The sequence below is a fragment of the Triticum aestivum genome, chromosome 1A (assembly GCF_018294505.1).
Source record: "Triticum aestivum cultivar Chinese Spring chromosome 1A, IWGSC CS RefSeq v2.1, whole genome shotgun sequence".
Classification (NCBI taxonomy): domain Eukaryota; kingdom Viridiplantae; phylum Streptophyta; class Magnoliopsida; order Poales; family Poaceae; genus Triticum; species Triticum aestivum.
In genome coordinates, this window is record NC_057794.1 from 279018819 (window position 1) to 279026745 (window position 7927).

Below are 7927 nucleotides of genomic sequence, written 5' to 3' on the forward strand. Positions count from 1 at the left end.
CTGTTGGGGGCGCCCCTCGGGCTGCATCATCCCCACAATGCTCGGGCCCGACCCAGCGGCAGTTGCTTTTCCAGCGTTTACCCTAGGATGAAGTTGTTCTTTCACGCTTAATCTGATTCCCATAATTATCACCTACTGCTTGTCTTCATGCAAAGCGCTTGTACGTTAAAAGGGGGGCGCCTGAGCATCACGACTCATGGGCTCTTACTGGCTCTCCAGCCCTCACCCCCTGGCCTTGACCCACGGCATCGCGACCTGTCATACCAGCAGTGGCTGAGCTCGCTCGGGGGCCGGGACCTGAGGACGTAGAGCATTTGCATTCTAACAACCCTGCAGGAACACACCAATTGATAAAGGCCCAGAGCCAGGCGCAACCTGCCTCGAGGTAGGGCCTCGTGAGTCCTGCGCTGGCTCACGGGTGCCTAGATACACCTCTCCTAGCCCTACCGTGCCTCCCACGTGTCAGGGCGGGGCTGTACACGCCCCGGGGGGCTCCTCCCGGAGGGGAGCCCCCTCCCACGCACCAGTGGAAGCACCATGCTCCGCGCTGGCTAATGACACTGTCGAGGAGCGGCTATGCCCCTACACATATGGAAGCGCTATGCTCCGCGCTGGTGATAAACAACTGAGGGCGGCCCATGGCCGTACCAACCTCAGGGAGCCCAGAGCTCAGTGCCCGGCACCATCGCAACGCCTCCCCTCAGGAGTGCCACGCGAGGGGGCTGGACACGGGGGCTACGCCCGGGCCTCGCCCGAGCGCACGCCACCCAGCCAGGTCCCTTGGACCTGGTCGTCGCGCGCCACTCCCCAAGCGGAGCCAAGGTACGAAACCCGTTTGAGCGTCTAGGGGGACTCCTGAGCATCGCGACACAGGAGCCTAACTTGCCACGTAGCCCCTCACCCCTTAGTCCCATCCTTGGTTTCCGGTCGGGGCTAACGCTGGGTGAGGTACGCGCGGGGCCGGGCCCTGCCGACGTAGAACGATCAATCCACTCCTCACTCCCCCTTCCCTACTTGTTGCTCGCGCGTCAAGGGGGACTCCTGAGCATCGCGACTCAGGAGCCTAACTTGCCACGTAGCCCCTCACTCCTTAGTTCCGTCCTTGGTTTCCGGTCAGGGTTAACGCTAGGTGAGGTACGCGCGGGGTCGGGCCCTGCCGACGTAGAGTAGGAGAGGAAAATGCAAATTCCGGGAAATTCAAAGCAAATATTACAAGCCATAAGATTGTTCCACAACGCCAAACACAAGTTTTAACGCCTCCGCGTGCATGGTGCATGTGCAGGAATAAAACAGGATGGAAGTCGCGAAGGAATCACTCCCCAGTAACACCGTCACGGGTGGTGGAGTCACGCTGGACGGCTTCGCCTCCCGAGGTCGCAAGGCCGGCGGCACCGCGCCCGAGCAGGACGCTGGGGGAGCGGAACTTCCCCAGCAAAACCTCGGCTCGGCCCCTCACGGCCTCAGCGGTGGCAGCGACACGGTCACCGCTCACGGGCTCCAGCAGGCTGTCGAAGTCGACATTGGGGTCACGCAGGTAGACATGGCTGAGCACACGCGTCAGCGCCGCAGAAGACAGGGCACGCGCCTCGGCCTCGACCGTGGGGCCAAGGCCATTTGCGACTTCCTCAAGCACATCAACCAGGAAGGGGAGCAGCTTGGCGGGGCCATCCTTCACACCAGCCAATGGCTCCTCCAGGCCGCTCTCATACAACGTCTTTAGTATGCCTCGAGCCTTCTTCTCCAGCTCCGTGAAGGCCGCCCGGTCCTCCGTCAGGACCTTTGCCTTGGTATCTAGCTCGGTCCTCTCCGCCTTCAGCGACCGCTCCAGCGTCTCCAGTCGGCTGTGGCCGACATCAAGCTTGGCATCCCGGTCCTTGGCGGCGTCCTCCCTAGCCTTCATCTCTTTCTCCTTCTCCTGGCGGCTGCACACCTCCTTGGCAAGCTCGTCGCGCAGGCCCTGCAGCTCGGCCTCAAGCGTCTTGCAGCGGCCCTGGGCATTTGCGATGTCTCCCAGGGCAGCATTGCGAGCGGACTTGGCTTGGTTGGCGGCCCGCCTCTCCTCGTCGGAGGACGACACGGCCTGGCTCAACACCGCTCGGACGGAGGCAGCAGAACTAGCCCAGCCAGAGGCCAACCCCAGGCGCCCGGCCACCAGACGAGGGTCCGCGCTCAGGAGATCCTCCCGCAATTGGCTCAGCTCGTTGGCAACCTGGTCCAGGACAGCGGCGGAGGGAGCAGAAGAGACAAGAACCTTTGGAGCAGGCAGAGAAGATGGCAGCGTGGCTACGGCTTGGCAGGAAGGGACCTCCTGAGCCTTGGCCACCACGGCCGCAGCATCAGGCACAGTCGACTCCAGGTCCAGTCGGGCCATGGGGGCTGACTCCTTGCCGGGGTTCCCCAGTTGGCCTCGCGAGGGCGGTTGGGTTGGAGAGGCGCGGGCCTCGCCGTCCTCTCCCCCAACAGCCGAAGGCGTCGCCCCGGTAGACGGATGCGCCCCAAGCAGGGCCGCAGAAGCCTCCTTCAACCTCTTGGCCATAGGTGCCGGCCTGGTAAAAGAGCGCAAACGTCAAGTCTCAGTGGCAGAAACCAAGCAGAGCACGAATCGAGCACTTACTGGACGTCGTCCGTGGAATCAAGCAACTTCCGGCCAAACTTGAAGCCCGAGAGCCTGCAGCGGGGGTCAGCCTTTGGGGGTCCAGAAGCAGAAGGCGCGTCAGGAGGGATGGAGCTGGCCTTGGACCCCCCAGGGACCAGAGAAGACCCTGGGGGAACCAGGCTCGACCTGCCCTTCCTCGTGACCGAGGAAGAGCCCTCCTTTCCTCGCCTGGCGTCGGCCTCGTCGTCGTCCGACATGGAGCGGAGGGCCTGGAACCTGCGCCGAGGGAAGGAATCCCCCCAATCCTCGCCAGTCTCCTCCGAGTCGGACGCTTCCTCCTCTGCCTCTTCTTCCTCCTCTTCCCCGCTGGAGTTGCCGGAGGACAAGTTCACCGTCGCCAAGACCGCTAGATCTTCGGGAGCTGCCGGGGGCACCAACCCCTCACCGTTGAATGTGGGCATGGCGTTCACCACCAGCTCCTAGTCGTCACGAAGGAACAAGGGGACGGGGTCGCCCACCGGGCTCGCCACGTCTCCCCCAACCAAGGAATGGAGGGCCGCAGCCAGATCCTTGACGGTCAGGGCCTCGGAGCTCAGGCGCAGGGCGGCGTCTGCTCCTCCAAGCCCCCACAGTGGGAGCGGGTGCTCCTGGAGCGGAGCCACCGGTGCTCCAAGAACTCCCTCAGGAGCGTGGCCCCGGTCAGCTTCGCCGCCTCTGAGTTGCTTGGTCTTAGGTCCGCGTTCATCCTCCTCAACACCGCCTTCGCGCGAGGGTCGACGAGCTCCGCGCAGGACCATGCGTCAACGGACTTAGGTTGCCCCGTGGGCAATACCAGACGAAGGTGGAGGCGCCCAACATCCATCATGACCCACTTGCTCCGGTAGCCTTCAATCCTCTTCCCAGGCTTCGAGATGGCGTTGGAGCTGGAATAGGCAATGAAGCTCGTGCATGCAGAGACCTGAGCACCAGAAACCCAGAGGAAGAAAAAGTGGCGTTGCAAGGCCACCGAGGGCTTCACACCAACATGAGCCTTGCAATAGTAGGCAAAAATCGCCAGGAGAAGGACAGAGTTGGGGTGGAGATGCAGAGCCTGCAGATTGTATTGGCGGAGAACGGCATGGAAGAACTCAGAGAAAGGAGGCACCAGCCCAGCGGCAATGGCGCTCACGAAGAACGGGTAGAAGGTGCTCCCCTTGCCCTCAGGCTGATCGGAGCCGACCTTGAGCACCGTCGCTCCCTCACTGCCCTGTGCCATCGTCATCAGGCGCGTGAGGGCGAGGTTCTTCTCCGAAAAATTCGGGGAATCCTGGGCCGGCGAGTACCAAGCATCAGCCGGGGACTTGCGAGGTGCCATGGCGTGCCGGATGCGAAGGATTGAGATGGATCTATAGGATTTCGGGAGCAAGAGGAAGAAGAACGAGAAAGGGGATCTAGGGCAAGACGGACGAGAGCGGGGCAAGTAAGCCTGGCCAGGGCCTCCCCTTTTTGTCAGTCATGCAGTTGCCGAGGCGTCGTGGGAAGTGCAGACGCCCACGCCCATGCCCACGCCCAATCAACCGCCACGTGGCGCCCAAGGCAGTAGGCTGTTAGGGCCCGCGGCGCTTCGCGCTTCATCTTCGCTTCTCTGCTAAGCCAAGCACTACAAGAAATCCGTTAATCTATGACGGATTCCCCATGACGTTCGTGAAAACTGTCATGGACGGCCTAGTATAGCCCCGCAGGCCCGCTCAAGCCCACTGAAGCCCGCCTGATTGTTCCGGTATAAAACGCTAACCCTAGCATTCCTCCTCAGCCCCCTCCTCCCTCCCTCCGCGCAGCCCAACTCCTCTATCTCTAGCCACTCTTCCCCACGCAATTCCTCGCCGCCGCCGCCCGATTCCGGCGATTTCTGGCGGCTATTGCAGGCGCGCAGCACACCCGCATCTTCCCCTCGCTCCGCTGCTTCCTCCCCTTCGGCTAGATTCAACGCTGCCAGCCACCAACGCTCGCTTGCAATACCTCCCAATGGCTAGGGTTTCGGTGACGGTACGGCTCCGGCGGATCCTCTCCGTCGCCTACCACCTGCTGGATGGTGCTCCTGGCATAGGACGTCGCAAAGGCCTCCTCCCGCAGGATGTGCTGACATAGCGCACCCTGCATCGGCTTGCTCGAGATGAGCACGGGCGTGACGGCCTAGTCCCGCTTGAAGATGGCGGCGGCGAGCGTCGGTGCTCTTCTCGTCCTCTATCTCCAAGAGGCGCGCGCCGGTACAGCAAAGACACCCCCGCCCCTGAACCCCGTCCACCCATCCGGTGATGTACAGGTCATCCTCACCCGCTTGGATTCGCCTCCTCCTCGACGCGACACTCCAACATGGACGTGGTGAGTTTCCTCTCCCCCTCCCCCCTTCCCATCCACCCCCAAATCTGGATGGCACTTGCATCTGTACGTACATCCATATGAATAAGCCCCATTGTTTGGCTCAGTTTGTATGGTTCCATTTTTAAAAACGTTGACTGAAACTATCTAGATGGCACCTGCATCTGTAGATGCATAAGAATAAGCATCACACCTTGGTTCAATTTCTGTGTCAATTTGGTTTAACTTTGACTGAACATATTATTTTGTTTCAGTTAAGAATGCATGGATTCTGTTCCTGTTACCTCCACTTTTTTGCCTCAACAACAAGCAAAGCAAGGACCCATTGAAAATTGTAATTGCACCTAGTCTTGTAGGTTAATTATCTGAATATCTGAAATTATATGGTTGGTTCATAGCTGCTGTTCAGGTCACTTATTTATAGGTTAACACTTGTTTCATTCATGCATATTTGTGCAGGAAGGATTATGTAGAACAGAGGAGAAGGGGCTCATGATACCATCCCAGTTTGTTGGCAAACAGGCTCATTTTATTTGCTTTGCACAGATGTGAGTTAAGTAGGTCTATACCATATAAAGTGAGCTAACAAAAGGTTGTTCTCTTCTCTGGTAGAAAGACATGGCTGTGTTGCTGTAGCGCTGTGTTGTTGTAGCAGTCAACAAGACATTGAGTAAAAGGTTGCTTCTCTTTCATCCGAGTGCAAATCGTGTATTGTTAAGGTTCTGATTAGTTTACACATACTTGTTAGTTCTGACCATGCCTTGCTTAAGGATCGATCAGTATTCATGAAATTTGTTTGCTGCCATATGTTCGCACCTGTTCCTATCTAAATTAATGTTGGATGTTCGCACATGTTCCTATCTAAATTAATGTTGGATGTTAATGTTGGACAAGCTTTAGAAGTAGCTTTCTTCCATCTACAAAAGCTGAGAGGGAGGAGAGACATATAAGTTCACCACTGAATAAGTTGCTCCTTAATGTGAGGCACAAAGATTTACCACTGAATAAGCAGCTCCTTTAGACATGATTGATGCTATAAAAAATAATGAAGTATTGTAACAATCTATATCTTCGGGATTTAGAGGTGCACATAGATAATGCAGTTTTAATTTTTCTGAGCCAAATAAAATGTGTCTGATATGTGAGGCAGATGTTCCAAACATCGTCTCTTACTTGTTGGAAACTAATTCGTAATTTCTAATGGTATGTGTTTTTTCCTAATGGTATTCTTAATGAAGATTGATACCTTCCTTTTGGTATTATTTTTGTTGAAAGTTTTGGTGTTCTTATTCTGGTCTGCATGTAATCCTTCTGATGCTGATCCTTCCGCTATGGATTGCAGTTGGGCTCCATTGCCATTGGGTTGAAGAGTAAGGATGGTGTTGTCCTGGCTGTTGAGAAATGTGTCACCTCACTGCTGCAGGTAATTTTGCATCTCCACTTGTTAATTTATATTGTTTCTGTCAAATACTAATTATTCAGCTGTATGCGTGATAACTGTTGATGATCTCTTATGGTTGCAAGAGAAATGCATCCTTGGGCAAAATGTCCATATTCTTATATAGGTCCATTGCTGTCCCCTTCATAGACTTTTGATTTTATTTTCACTATATATTTTTTGTTCTAAGCTTCAACTGTTAAGTGTCAATAGATGCAGATATTATTCTACAGGGTATATCCAATTTCTTAATGCTCTAACATGGTAGGTTCTAGTTTTAGCCTAATTTATGCAAATCTGTGGTAACCAAAGGTGACATTCTGCCAAATATTGACAAAATGATTCATGCCTACCAGACTAGGAAAATAATACACTACTAGACAACTATAGAAATATGTACCTGTTTGTTTTGCTCAATGCAACTATCCCTTTGTTACCTCCATAACTTATCATCAAGGATCCTTGTAATTGAATGAATTTTGTGTACTACTTTATTTATTGTCCCCCTTTGTCCGCCAAGTGTTTTTGTTTCTTGTTTGGATGATATGCACAAGTACTTAACACTTGGTTGTGTTAATTAATTCGGATATACATGAAAATTATATGTCCTAGATACTATGTTATCCTCATTTGTCGGCATTATAAGATTTAATTTTTTTGGTAGCATGTAATTCATTTTCTACATGTTGCAATTCTCTTATTTCTACTATCTATTCATATCTCTAGATATCTAATGTTCTTGTAAATATGCTAGGTATGATTGAGTAGCGGGCTACTTGGTGCTTCTCATCACAATTCGCCACGACCTGATAGTTTCCATCAGGAGGGCCGATGGCAAGAACTTGAATAACAACCTCAATAGTTTATATGTTTTGTTTATGTAAACTGGAGTGTACTATTTTTTAACCTTGCTGTGTGTATATTTTGTCAATCTATGTTGTAAATTATCCTTTCATGGAGGATTTTGTGAACTGCAAATGTTGTAGATACTGGCAGGGTGTACCAAATTTAAATTGTGCCTACGTACGATTTCTGTGATGAAAAGTAGTGTCCACGTAGGCAGCCACGTCATTCCAATGTGTCCATTGAGAATCCTACATAGCATGGGTCCATGACGGTTGTTTTCGTCATGAAGGTTAGGGCCTGGTTTGGGCTGGGCGGGCCTCGGGCAGATCCTTGACGGTCAAGATCCGTCATGGATGGCATGATGTCAAATTATGACGCGATATACATGGATTTGAAATCCATCATCGATGAGCACCCATGACAGTTTTATCCTAATTTATGACGGACAAGTACTGTCATGTATTAACAGATTTCTTGTAGTGAAGCCCGCGCGCGCCTTGGGCCCGGGGCTACTGTCGGCGTTCTGGGAACGCAAGCGGGGGCCCAACGCGGCCCATGTTCATCAGCTCAAGCTCAAGACCCTCGCGAGGGGTCAAGCCTCGCAGGACGGACGACAGGAAGCTTCCTCAGAGGCAGGCTCGCGAGGAGGCGGAGAGATCAAGGCAGGGGTACCTCGCGAGGAACCCGTG

General features: G+C 54.0%; 1 long non-coding RNA gene across 1 annotated transcript; it reads left to right on the plus strand.

Annotated features, from left to right (window-relative positions):
- The first annotated feature begins 4373 nt into the window (after positions 1-4373).
- On the plus strand, positions 4374-7363 carry LOC123045910 (uncharacterized). The gene is made up of 4 exons (XR_006421736.1): positions 4374-4957; positions 5414-5631; positions 6297-6377; positions 7147-7363. It is a non-coding gene; the product is annotated as an uncharacterized lncRNA (long non-coding RNA).
- Positions 7364-7927: the final 564 nt, after the last annotated feature.